The sequence below is a fragment of the Falco punctatus genome (assembly GCF_963210335.1).
Source record: "Falco punctatus genome assembly, chromosome: 3".
In the NCBI taxonomy this organism is placed as follows: Eukaryota; Metazoa; Chordata; class Aves; order Falconiformes; family Falconidae; genus Falco; species Falco punctatus.
Window position 1 is genome coordinate 80048163 of NC_137582.1, and position 14856 is coordinate 80063018.

The window sequence follows — 14856 nt, forward strand, 5'->3', positions numbered from 1 at the left end:
GGATGACAAACATTCAATATTCCATTTTAATTGGAAGGACTGGATTTCATTTGGAAGATACAAGACATCACCAAGGACTGGAAAACTAAAGCACGTGACAGAAACTGGAAGAATAGCATATTACCAATGCAGACTTGTCCCTGATATTGCAGTACCTGCATCCACCACACATTTTCATACTTTTGGACATTCAAGATCAATTTCTAACAATTTAAATTAATAACAGCCTTAAGAAAAGAATTGTTACCAAAAATCAGGCAGGTTAAATGTAACAGTATAGTAATAACTTACACAAAACTCCTGTAATCTCTCCACTATATGTTACAGTCAATATGCAGTATTCTTTGGAAATTCACTGTATAATTACTTTATGTTTACATAAAATAAAGCAGAGTCTAAAGTGTAGTAGTATCTTGCTCCTGAAATAGCCACTAAGTTTTTGGTGTTGTCTCAGTGCTTTTATTTATATATATACATGCACACAAAATGAAATAAAACCATGACATTAAGTTACTGATTTTATATCTTCTATGACTTCAGACAAAAACCACAAGGCCCACAAACTCTCACACACAACTTCCATCAGTTATATTTGCACATAGACTGTCTCACTAAGACAGTGAAGACTTAAAATGGCTTCATATCCATTGATACCATAAAATCACCATGAGTCTGGTGTAGGAACCTCTCTTTAGATGCAAGAGTCTGTTGTGGATGACCTGACTGTTTCTTTGGAGCTTCCCTTTCATCATCTTTTTGTTGCTGATCTTTGTTGCTTGCAAAGATGAGAAGGATAAACTATAATGAAAATAACAAGATAAAAATAGTGCACAAAAGGGGATAAAACAGTAAACATAAAAGGTAAACAAGACAAGCAAAGGAACAGGAGTGATATGCTCCAAATACAATCTTAACACTCAGTATTCTACTTTTCGAAGGGACAACAGGCCCCAGAGAGGGATTTAGCTGCCAGTTACTCAATCCAGTCTTTGGATTTCTTTAGTGCAGTACTTCCTGCAATGAAACAGCATCCCCGGTGCATGGATATTCGGCCACGGATACACTGCCAGCAGGGTTGTAACACAGTCATTTTATGGCCAGTGATTTCACCTTTTTCCTTCAATACTCTTATTTCCACCAGGTATTAACAGTTGAAATTCTGAACAAAATTAATCTATACCTTCCCTTATTTTTCAAATGTATCTTCTGATTCTTTAAACAGCATTTTAAAAATTACTTGATTTTTCTTCAGACTTTAAACTTGCAATGCTCATCAAGAAAGTATTATTTTCCTTAATTTTTGAAGAGATATTTTTTATCCTCCTGACTTTGGTGAACAGTTGCTTAATAATTACTAAGTAATTAATATCCCAGTTAGTTTCAATATTTGATTTCAAGCATCTTTGTTCTTAATACAGAAAAGCACTTCATGAAAATGGCACCAAGCAGGCAGTAGACGCCATACGGCATTTATGAGCATACATCTCTCCCATTTGAACTGTGAACAAAATTTTTCACTCTGCAGTTTAATCATAAAATATCTTCCCTCAAAAAAAGGACTAGCCACACTTAAAAACAAACAAAAACCTGCACACATCCCACCAAGAAAAAACCCAAAACACAGAGGAACAAAAGTTTATATTTTCCTATTTCAATAGTAAAACAGGACGAAACAGATTCTTATTTTCATGTATGATTAGGACAATGATCGCAGCCCATTCAATTGCCCTTTCTAACAAACCACCTTGAAATAATTTCACCTCCAATTTAAAGCAAAACTTCCTACAGATGACTTCATTGCCAGAAAGACACAGTACCTGAAGCTCACTCGTATGTGGAAAAACATTACAAGAGATCTGGAGTTAAATTTGCAGAGAGCTCAACAGGTTGCACCCTTGCTGTAGAGATTGCTTTGCTGGCTGCCTTCGGACAGCAGCTGGTGAGCAGCCCAGGAGCACTTCCCTGGGGGCTGCAGGGACCCAGGCTGGGGACCACTCCTGCAGACAGCAAGGAGGGATGACAGTCCTCACTTTGTTCACACCCTTGCAACTTGGGTGTTAGTCCTGCCACATTGTGAACAGAAAAACAAAGAAACAGCTTTCCCCAACATCCTCTACAGAAATAAGCTGAAAGCAGGCATTTTCTCCAAGCACAGGCATAAGAATAACAAAATCTCTACTTTCAGTAGGAGCATGAGCAAATCTGCAATTATTTGATTATTTAAAAATAACTTTGTTAGCTTTTGCAAAGACAATTAGCACTTCCTTTAGTTATACATGATTATAAATACACTTAGGTCTGCAAGCAAGGGTACACAAGACATAATATAGTTTGAAATATAATTCAACATCAGAGCAGCATGTCTTTTTCTGAAGAAAAAATGCTCTGGATTTCATGAATATGACATTTAAAAGAAAGCATTTTCCAACAAAATATTCTTGTTATAATCAAAAATGATTGATTTTACTACGCAAAAGGTACTGCTGTTTCCCTCAGGGGTTTTCGTGCAGTATAAAGAATATGGTCTATTAGAAATGAGGCAAGTTTTAGGTTTCAGGAGTTTGGGGGTTGTGTTGGTTTCTAGTTTTGGGGTGATTTTCAGAGGCAAATCCAGCTTTCTCTGAACAGAGTGGCATGACCGCAGAGTTAGACAGATCAACTATAATCTGTCTGATCCAAGATTGTGCCTGATGAGGATAGATAGACATCTCAGTTCTGCCTTCATCTATTTCTATAAGCAGCATACAAGCTTTCCAGCCCTCCTTTTTTTTTTTTTTTTTTTTTTTTTTTAATTAAGGCAGAGATATATAAGACTTCATCATGAAGATGAAAGTTACCCCTCACACTTGGGTGTTTGATTTTAATAATAAGGCTAAGGTCTGCCAGTTACATTGTTTAAGCGGTACACTATTGAACACCTAGGGAAACCATGGAGAATTAGACACAGCTCTACTTAAAAATCAAGGTTGTGTTAGTGAGCAAGTCATAAGACTCAGTTGACTTCCTCTTTTCAAAACCCTTTTCCTTACAGCAGCTGTTCCTCCTCCTCCTCCTCCTCCTCACAGCCCCTTCCACAAGTGTTCTGCATCTTCTGATCTGTGGTGCCTGAATCAGGACCATTAACAGCCCCAGCAGACCATCTCAGGGTACGAAAGCATCACCTCCTTGTCCTGATGTGAAGGTTTATATCAGAATTTTAACCTGTAGGAAAGCAGATCATTCTTAGCCATAAGCACAGGGGACATCAAAAAGAGGCAGATTTCTGTCTTGTAGCAGTCCCCATTTCCTCAGACTAACACATTTATGGGCTGAATTTCTAATACCTAATTCATAGGAAAAGAAAGTTTCCTGGGGGGAAATCTGTCAATCTGGACTACACAGATACAAACAAATCCATTCAAAAGTTGTAGGTGCCATTTAAAGTCTAAATAAGTAACAACAGGCAAGCTCTTCATTGCTTAATACAGATTTTTTTTTTTTTCATTTAAAACTCCTCAGCACCTGTATTAAAGTTACATTTCGATATTTACTTCTCTCTGGGGTCAGCCTGGCTCAGGAGTTGCTGGCATCTCAGCAAAAGCAGGCACTAGAGGAAACGACAAAGCAGGAAGCCATAATCTTGTTTGATATTTAATTGTAGTGAAGCCAATTAAGCAGGAAGTTGCTACAGAAACCTGTGCCACTTCTATGGAAAGAGAAGTGCATCAAAATATGTACATGAAAGTAAAATCTAGCAGCAGATCAGACCGTGAAACTGCTATTTAACTGCAGGTGGTTTAAAATTACAGGTTTTGAAGCTATTATTTGGAAACAAAGCAAAGACTACTACCATTGTTTTGCATCAAAGACTTTTATAGGATGGGTACATCACCAGCAAGTGAAAAATGTTTGCTTTAAAGCATTTCAAATTTAAAATTCAGAGCAGGCTACCAATTGTAGGGGGGGGCAGGAAGGGTGGACACGAAAAGCACATGAAGCCACATTAGGCACTTCATTATTTTATATTTGAAATACAAGTGCAGGTGTCAAGAACCGTATTTCTTTTAGGAAGCTAAAACTTCACTGCAGAACTTGAGAAGTACAGTTTCATCTAGGAACATAAAACTAAAATGAGCCCAACCAAAAGTCAGATTGCTTTATTATTCCTTGAGGTAAAACCGCAGACCCCAAACAACAACAAAACATCTCATTGGACTATCCAGACTACAAGATATTAAAAAGCATTACTGAAATGGAAAGAGCTAGAACATTTGTAGCATTAAAGTTTATGGATGGATAAACAGTTGTCCCATTTTCCTGAATATGCTAAATAATTTCTATCAGGGAATAATGGGTCCAAACAGAAATGCAATTCTTGCCAATTTATAACCACCAGTAGGAGCTATGGTTCTGAGTTGACACTTGAAAACTAAAACACAACTGGGTTTTATTAGTTGCTGGGAGTAAAAGACTGTAACTCTCCACAACAGACTTTGAGAAAAGAGCTACAAAAAAAATCTTAGAATATGACTGCGCAATACTTTATGAATATATACTGTTCTGTTCGTTTCCATACTGACAGTGAAATATATAAGATATGCCTCTGGTAAGAAATTACTGCTTTAATTATATTCATATTTCTTGATTATGGCATTTGTAAGCCTTTCCATGCCAGTTGCATTTAGGTTTAAAGGGTTAGACCTGGGAAAGTTGAGAAACATTGGCAAACAATCGCAAATACATAACACAATTAATGACAAAAATGCATAACTAATCTAGATTTGGTCTCTGATGAATTCTAAATTCTCTCAAGTGACAGACTGTTTCCCTCAGTAACAACAGAAAAGTTAAAAGGTATTAATGTCCTAAATTAAGATCACTTTCTGTACTGAAGATCAGAATAACGTGGATTCTTGTTTGAATTCTATGATTGTGCTTTGTCTAACAAGTAGATTTCTTTTTTTTTTAATTTTAAATCCAGATTCTGTGATTCCCCCATCAAACTGTATCATTTCTAAGCAGCATCATCAAGAATAATAAGGTACCTCTTGAGTATTTCATTAACTATCAACATTATCTTTAGAATACATTGAAGAAGGGGAGAATTAATCAGAATTCAGCTTAACCTTCATTATCAATGTTAAAAAAGCAAGTCAGCTGCAAATACATAACATCAAGAGATTATTAGTTGCATATCAGAAAAGGACCCATTTGTCTGTTCTTCTGGGACTTGTGGAAGGGAATCAGTATCAGCTTTTTTAATCTGAAAAATTTATTTTTATCAAAAAGTAAGGTCTATATATAAGCTCTGATATCAGAGGCTGCTTTCTATATATCCCATTATTCTCCTAGTACAGCTCAAGATACATACTACCAGTGATGTTAGACTTTAATAGTATACAACACAAATATCTGCCCTACATGGCAGGACAGCAACTCAGAATGAATTCTCACACCGTGTTGCCCTTCTGCAAAACCTTTCTGCTTCTGCAGCAAAGCAAGCCTTGGTAGCATCCAGGGTTGCACTTAAGCACTGCCAGTGGCAGGCAAAGTTCTTCCGGTTGACAGACACTGTGTTTGCAGTTCCAACAGGTACCGCTCCATTAACTTGTGTGTGAGAAAAGGAGAAAGGCAAAAACTCAAATATCACTTTTGTCCCCCAGCATACATCTGCACTTTTAAGCAGAGTTTATTAAAAACCTACTGCTGCCTGAGTATCAGCTTTCTGGTTTGAGCCCAAAGTCATTTTAGGTAACTTCTGCATCAATCTGTTGTGCATTTTAGCTGAGCATAAACTACTGCAGAATAAGCACCCCTGAGAAGGCTGAAGGTTATGATTCTGCTGCCTGCCTTCATTAAAGAGGTATCTTACAATGAGACAGCTAACTTAGTATCAGGGACAGAGGGATAAAAATCACTGGCTAAACTAGTAAAAAGAAATCTTGGAGAGTTCTTATAAATATTTTCCAAGTTGCTTGGGTTAGATCAAATCCATTGTTTACTGTTCTGAGATTGTTTCAGAGAATTCTTCAAGTTATTTACAATAAAAATTGGTAAACATGGTGGCAGATGGTAACCATCTAGATGAATGAAACCAATAAATATTTCCTCCCTTTAAAAAAGAAAAGATATTGAAGACAAGCCATATAAACTTAAATTCATAAAAAATACAGAAGCAAATATTTAAACAATGTAAAGCTTTTGGACAAGAACAAAAAGGATTTAAAAAAGGAAAAAAATCAAGCAAATGTGTTTTTATCAAGATCAGTGATGCTAGATAGCTCTAATTTCCTTCTGTGAAACAAGTAATGTATCTTTAGAATAGGGAGAAACAACTGAAGTCTGGTCTCTATCTTAGCAAACTCTTGATGTGGTCACATTTGAGACCTGCTCAAAATTCAGTCATGACAGGTTGTCCTCCGTGAGGCTATCATAATGAACATGCATAACAGATTGGAAAAATGCACTGACTATCCACCCACAGCACACTTAAAACATAATCATTCACCACAGACAGATCTGAAGGGGTCTGTCTTACATCCAACAGCTGTCAGTATTTTCATTAGTGACATTAAGGGTTGAAAGTATATGGGAGAACAGAACAAGACTAAAATGCAAAAGCCAGATACTTAATTAAAAAGTACTTTTCTAGATACTTAAGCTGAAGTATCTAGAAAAAAACACCTCTATGCCTTTACTAAATTGCAAGTGCGAGGAAGTTTCAGTCTGGATAGTAATAACACAGTACAATTAGCTACATGAAAGCCCCTTAGGATCAAAGGGTTATAATGAATCCAAATAAGAACCTAAGCAATGCATCATATGACTGAAAAAGTCAATCGGCAAGACAGGATACACAAAGCGAAGTACAGCCTAGAGGACACCTTAGTCTTTCCTTTTTACCAGCCATTAACAAAGCTACCAGAACAGTAACATCCAGTTTGAGGTGTCACATGTCAAAGAAAAGGAGTAGTTGGAGAGAACTTAACACAGGGGAGCAAGACTGTTGAAAGGATTTCAAGGACATAATCTGTAAGGAAAGAGAATGTACATCACAGCCTGAAAAAAGAAAATCTTTAGCACCAAGATTTAATACAGAGATCTGCAAGAGAACGTAAATAACGTCCTCTTCCAGTGTGGAATGCAAAGGAAGAAATATCTGAGTTTAAACTGGAACAAAGGAAATGTAGGTTAGCAAAGAAAGCCCACTAGCTGAACAATTAAACATTGCAATAGCTTTTCCAAGAGTGTTGTTTTAATATCATCTTTGGGGCTAACTAAAGCAATTAGACAAGCATTTAGCTCAGAACAAGTTTGCTTTCTATTTTGGTAACAGCTGAATGCAAGCTTGCAATAGAGACAGCAAGACACATCTTAAAATCTTTTACTGGAGTCTACAACCTTGGCAATACAGTTTATTTCTGCTTTGTAGCTAGAAGGTCATTAAGCACAGCATAATACTCTCTCAGGCTTAAAAACCTCAGTGATATTTTTTTTTTAAATGAACTCATTTTTCTGTAGAATCTTGAGTTAAATAGAAATCATAGTCATTATTTTGTAACTATCTATGGACATGAATTTCTCCTTGGTTTTACTTACAGATCTCCTTGTTCATAGTCTACATGGTCAAGATCTGTGGATTTAAAAAATAAATAAAATAATAAAATAATTTTAAAAACAAACCTCTAAGCTTTAACATTTAAACCAAGAAGTCCAGAATGTATTCAGAACTGTAACAGTAGCAGCTAAGAAACTGGTATGCAAAAGGCATACCTTAGGGAAAGGTTTCCAAGCAGTTACAAATAAAAAAAATACAAAAAATAATTTAAAAAGTCAAATAGCTGTTCAGTGCTGTTTTACAAAGTCAAATAACAGCATTTAAGAAAAAATACTATGTGTTCTTCCTGACTTGTTCAGATTACATACTATGGGCATTTATATCCTTATGTACTTCTTCACAACATATTCTTACACGCAATATCCATTCTGCATATTCCAACCATCCATTAGAAACAAACAGGACAAACCTAGCTTTGTCTGTTGTTGAAAGACAAATAAATGCTTTCTGATAGTACCTTCCTGCCAAGAAATCTGGGAGAGAGTCTTAGTTTGGCTTCATTTCAAATAGGGCTTTGCATCTCAATTTTATGATTTGTATTAAACTTCAGAGTTTTAATACTCCCAGACCATTTTCTCAGGAATTTTGTCCCCAGCAATTCTAGTGATAACTCAATGAGAATAAAGTTATCTTGAGCACTGCAAAAGAAACTGGAAACTCATGGCCAGTTCAAGAAAATAGAGTGTTATCAAACACATATTTTAGCCTCCATCTACCAAATAGCTGAAAGACCTCTGAATGCCAAGCAGGAAGCCAAGATTTAGCATAAAGGGCTCATGTTTCATTTATACCATGCAGAATCTTATATGAACAGAAATATCCACCAGCAAAAGGCTCATCAATTGGGTCCCGTACTAATGGAACACTGCAACTTATTAAGCAGAGCTATTTAAATCAAAAATTGTAGGAAGGAGATGAAATATTAAATAAATATTTAAATACCCAGTTAGTATGTATGGTTTTCAACAAGTGAGTATCTACAAAAACATAGATTAGTAATAAAGAAAGGAAAAATAAAGGTAAGAAAATAGGCAGCTGCTTGAAGATTAACTATATATTTCAGAAGTAGAAGATACAATGCATACTTTGGATTTCAAACTGTATGTCTATTTCAAACCTTCCAGCAACTTTAGTTACTGCCAAATATTTTAGTCCATATCAGTGTAATATTTAGAACTGTGGTATTACATAAACAAATACACACAAGTTTATGTGACATTACACAATTTTCAAAACACAGTCTGTCTTACAAAGCTTTGATGCAATTTGATATACACACAATCCTGTATTACATCTATATTAAAATAAAAACTGCCGTATGTAAAACAACTATAAAATATATTCCTCTATAAAATTGAAGTGCTTTCTTTCCTGAGTGAGGAAACACAGGAATTAAGTCAAAGAGATAAACACTGTAGTGGAAGTGGCCCAGCACAGGACATTGTACATACACCATCCACAGAGCTGAACTGATCCCTCGGATACTTTGCCATGAAGCCTCTTACGCAGAGAGGTGGAAGCAGCACAAACAAAAGCCCCATACTGCCAGGGTGAGTACTTTCATAGTGATATATTTTTTTCTTACACGCTATCCAAAACTATTTTCAAAAGGCTTTTCTGAAGTTCCAGCTTGCTTGCGAGCAACAAATCCTCAAAAATAATTGCAATCATGTTCTACAGGGTACCATGTCTTTGAAAGCCTTTTCTGAGGGGGGGTAGAGGGGAAGAGGTATTGCTTACTTGTTTAATGGAAAGCATGCTTATTGCAGGTACCACAGTTTCTATTATCTATGGAAACAGTTTTTCCTCTGACTGACACCTGATGTGATAGTCTACAAGTGGTTTTAGCCCCCCCTCCGAAACTGAGAGTCAATATGTAAAACAAGTAACAAAAAATCTTTGCCTTCTTATAATTCCAATACAGTTTACAGTTCAGTCCACTCATTCATATCTCATAGCTGTAGTAACTTCCTCACAACACCAACCAAGAAACATCATCTGTCATCCCGAGTGACAAACCATTCTTTGAACATATTTATTATTAACATCATACACGTTTTTCAAAGCATGGTCACTCTATATATCTGACTCACTTGAGTTCACACTTCTTTATCAATTACCCTTGTACTAGACACTACATGACAAGTAGAAGATGAATGGAAGTAGTAAAGCCAAATTCTATAAGCTAGACACAGCACAATGCCCTGATGAATATATAGACGATGAAGACATTCTTTACTTTGGACATTAACAGTAACATTAGAGTAACATAGCAGAATAGCCATGTGCCCTGAACATGAACACACCTCTGATACAAGCCAGCCATGGCATCCTTCTGGAGCTCAGTGAATTGCTTTCTGAATAATTGATATTTATTGTGAGTTCAAATACTTCTTACAGGGCTGTATCGCTACAGGATATACTTGAAGTAAAGCCTTCATAATTTCAGAATGAAGTTTTTTTAAAAAGCACAGTTTTGTGAAAAATAAATTATAACATGGATTGGAAGTTTATTCCTGGGAGGTGACAGAACCTGTCCCAAGACATTAGAAAGACATTAAATTACACTTTGGGAACAAAGGTCTACCTCAAACAGGTGCTGTGTTTTCTTTTTTTAATCATTAAAACCTTAAGTATGATATGGGTCTTGAATTCAATTTTTTGCTATGCTGTTACATAGTACTTGTGGAAACCCACATACAGGCATATTAATCAAGAAACTTTGTGCTACAGCCAAGGCATTCACTGAGAATGCTTGCTCATATATGGTGTTTGAATTCCCAAAATATGGATCTATCCATCTTGGAAGGCAAGGCTAAGCCAAAAATGTCACTTCTTGCCTCTAAGCACACAGTTCTTTAACTGTTTTTCTGCATTCCTAAATTCTTAGTCTCAGTGGACTACCACAAAAAAACCCAAATGTATTTAAGATTAAGAAAAGCCCCAACAACTCAAAAGCATTTGCTGTTTCCTTTCATCTCTTAGTCACTAATAACTTTGCCTTGATAATTACTAATGTCACTATGCAACCTATAGTCTTCAAATAAGTTATTTCTATACCTATTATATAATAGAATAATGGTGGGAATGGGATTACTGATGAAGCAACAGGATTTTAAAAGCGAAGTAGTCCTGAAAATAAGGCATTTAAATCTTCTGGAAGGTTATCCCAGATGAAATATAGTGAATATGTCAGAACCCCATGTTTGTAACATGAAACAATGGAAATAAAGGGAACTATTGATTCTGTTCACAAAAAAAAGCACTTAGACACACTCATCTACAATCCACACTTCAGTGGGAACGCTGCCAGACAGACTGGTAATATGTGGATTTGGGGCTTGACAGGACAGAGTATTTTATTCTTTTGAGAACGCACATATACAAAAGGTAGGAAAGAAGGTGGGGAGAGGAAGCAGCGGTGAAGTCCAGATGCAAGCAGGCTTAGCAGAATAATCAAAATGACCAAAAAAAAATTTTCTGCCAAGTCATCTGTTTTCATTACAGAATTACCATACTTAGAAATGAGCTCAAAATCTTTCCCACGTATTTCAAATAAGTTATTTAGGCCTGTACAATTGTGTAGACCCTACCCAGGATGGCAAACTCTTCACATAAATGTAAAATTAGAGGGATAGCATCTTTCTTTGGTACAGTGAAGTCCAGTTGATCTTTGATAGACTGGTTGCCACCCAACTGTTCTCCATTTCCAAGCCAGAACATGACACTGGGACAGCTGTGAGTCTCCTGCCTAGTCCCATGCACTGTACAGGTGCTTCCAGCACTTCTGTCAGTACCTTCTAGCACTCTCCCATCCCTGAGTGCTGCTACTGAGAAACTTCAGGTGTTAGACTCTGAATTCACAGTTTTTGCTAACACTGCAGGGTGTGGGGAGTTTTTTCTAACAATACCATAGATGAGCATGATAAAGTTGTATTTTCATCCTCTAACAACTTCTGCCTTCATCCTCAGCCTTTGCTTTTTCAGTAAGATTCAGAACACTAATCACTGAGATTATATATATAGTGTATATATATATATAATACTGAGAGAACCTTGAGTTAAAGAAGATATGTCAAGATGGCAAGAAACTGAAACTATTTTATAATAAAGCCTCTGGTCTAACTCTGCAGCAGTGTTTCAGCACAGCTCACCTTTCCATAGTTTCAGTGTATCTTCACAGTAGTAAGACATCAAATTCCACAGCACCAGAAGCCATTTAAATCAGCTATCTGCAGAAATGCTTCTGATGTCTTAAGCAAGAAGGCCTAGACAGCCTGTCACTAAGAAGCAACCATGTCCAGCTAGGTATTTGAATAAGTGCTAGCCTTCCCTTCCAGTTCTTCCACTTCTAGAACTCAACAGCACTCCGACACCTTTCAGCTTATATGAGAAAGACAGCAACATAGTGATTGATTAGCATTAGTATTACCCTGGGAAGCTATTTTAGGATGCTCTCCCAAACAAGCACATTGTCATTCATCTCAAAGTCAAGAGCAAGTGTCATTAGCATACTTTAGAGGCACTGCTTCCTTGCTGTTACGAGCTCGCCAAAACTTATAACACGATTCAGTTAGGACTTTCAGGAAGCTTGATGTAAGTGATTGTAACTGTATATTTCTCTCTTGTTATTCCAGACAAAAACCCAACACTTTGTGATATGATGACAGAAATATAATCTTTTCTACCTCTACATCAAAATATTCACACAATGGTTTTTAAATCCAAATTTAACAATAGACAGAATAAACATAGCAACCTTGTTCTGAATTATTAAGTACAAATTTGTTGTTGTGCTTCCACCTTCTCATGGTATTAAGCTGTGGCACACAAGTGATGAAAGCACAAGGTTTTGAACTGAAGTTTTTAAAATGGAGATAAAGCAACAGCTGAGCAAAAAAGAGGGACAGTGTTAGTTTACAAACAGAAAGAAATGACTGAAAAATCAGCTCACTGAAACATTATGCAAGCTTTCTTTTTAAAAGCCGCATTGTTTCCACTGGAGACAGCATACTAAGGAACACTGGTTTCTTGAGCATGTTGTGCTCATACACAAAGCATTTGTAATAGTATTCCTATGCTCCAGCAGAAAAGCTGAAGTACTTTTTGCTTTCTGTAAAGCCAAATGCAGGTGTAGTAAATATCAGTCTTGTATCAGCATAATTCATACAGTTCTCTCTTCCCAAAATGCTCACTGTCCTCTGAACAATCATAGAAAAACCTTTTGAAAGGGCACCACGTCACTCAGATACTGTGGCCAACACTAGTTAATGGTATAGCTAGTACAAAGCTGTGTCCTGTATCTTGCCTACCTCGTGCAAGCCAGGACTGCCTGCTCGGCTGACCTGAGCAGCCAGTAGCTGTGCTCATTCCAGCCTCTTCTCTAGTTTTGACAGAACAGCTCTGCAAGATGGAAGGGGTTGCTAGACTGAAATCCAGGCACAACTGTAGGCAGGAAGTGCTACACTGAAACATTATCATCCGGCACAAGTCTTACTACAGCAACAACGGATTTCAGAGGACAGCCCTTACATTCAGGTGGCATAAAAATCTGTTTATACAAATATTTCACCATTATTTTGCCATTCTCTTCAGACAAGGTACACGTTGTGTCTCGCAGGCACATTCAGTGCATTCAGTATCTTATGCCACTTTACCATTCCAATGTGATACACACTGAGTAATAATTTACTACGTAACTCTGCCTTCCAAAGCTTGTTGTACTATACAAGGTATGAGGACAGCATGCACCTTTTTATGTAAACTTGTCTTCAGTGAACAAACCCTTTAATACATTCATTTTCATTCTCCTGAAAGATTAATGTAGTCACATATTGCATGACAGTCTAAAATTAAAGCATTACAGATACTAAACTATCTTGTGTGATAAGAAATCTCCATGTAACAGGAGACTGGAAAATGTGACAGAAAAATCCCCTTTGCAATATTATAGCTAGGCATTAAATTTAGCACTTAGAATTTGACAGCCATTTAAGCAACAATAAACCATACAAATATATGTACCTATACATATGGGGGAGGCAGGCACATGCTACAGAACTTCACCTACACTCTACAAACCCTCTCATTTTGCAAGATGCTCAGTTTCATTTTATATTTGGTGTCCCTGTAAGCCAGAAAAACACTAAGTTCATAAATACTGCCAAACTTTGTTCAATTTTAAACAGGTTAACAGTACTCCATAATACCAAAGGAGAACTTAACTCACTGTTGTTTTCTCAAAATGGTCAAACAGTTCAGCTCTCATACCCAGAGTTTCTGAAGGACAGAGTCAAATTATTTTTGCCCAGCTTCACATTTCATAAGAACTTTGTTTTATAATCCCAATTTAAACATGATTATATATGCTGTTTGGCTTACCTCACTGAAAATTGAGTTTTGATTTAGCACACTCATTTTAACTAAGCACAACACTAAATGCAACCTGCAGTTCAGACACAAATGGATTAATTGTGAACCACATCAGATAATAATGTGATGGAAAGTTAAATTTATGCTCAACATGTTAATACTTTAAACATATTCATTTCTCCATGCACACAAAATCATATACACAGCTACTTTTGACGACTTCTTGCCATCACAATCAATCTTAAACTTCAGCAGAAAAGCAAGCAACTTGTTCAGAAAAGACTACTGTTTTGAAGCAGCACCCACAGTATGTGTTCTTCAGGTAGCAGCTAAAAAGAAATAATTTCTGTGATTTGCACTAGAAGTGGAAGACTACTGTCCGAGTTGCCAATTGTATTTCATTTTTTAATAATCCTATTTAAAGTTGGGGGGGCTTTGGGGATTTTTTAAAAATGCTTATTACTCCTTAGAGGAATAACATTTCTTTTGCCCTGTTATCATAAGTACTGCATAGATACTTAAAATTATATCACTCTGCCCTACCTAAGAGAAATGCTAAGGGTTGTATGTTTACTGAAGTTGCAAACCATAATTAGCATCCTTCCACCTTAAGCTGATACTATAAGCACAGAAATGCCTCAACATCAGAAGTCCAGGCACTAGCTTCAAGATTAGTGTTTTCTAACCTTTGCATTGAAGACCCCCAGTCATGAGCCGATCTTGGCTTATGTTGGCTTTGCACTGAACAAAATAAACAGCATCCTTGTCCTAAAGATCTCATAAACTACATTTCATCCTCATTCACAATGTTGTAAAATACAGCTGTCAAATACTGGCAATTGGCATTGCTAATTTTTAGCCAGTTCTTCATACCCCCCCCTCCCCCC

At 36.6% G+C, this 14856-nt stretch overlaps 2 long non-coding RNA genes across 2 annotated transcripts in view; one reads left to right on the plus strand and one right to left on the minus strand.

Moving 5' to 3' along the window:
• Positions 1-7811, plus strand: part of LOC308060397 — an 11519-nt gene extending 3708 nt beyond the window's left edge. The window contains exon 2 of the long non-coding RNA XR_013926707.1: positions 1-7811. This is a non-coding gene — a long non-coding RNA (uncharacterized lncRNA).
• LOC308060396 overlaps positions 2764-14856 on the minus strand; it is a 40117-nt gene continuing 28024 nt past the window's right edge. The window contains exon 2 of the long non-coding RNA XR_013926706.1: positions 2764-14856. This exon is cut by the window's right edge and continues 22656 nt beyond it. This is a non-coding gene — a long non-coding RNA (uncharacterized lncRNA).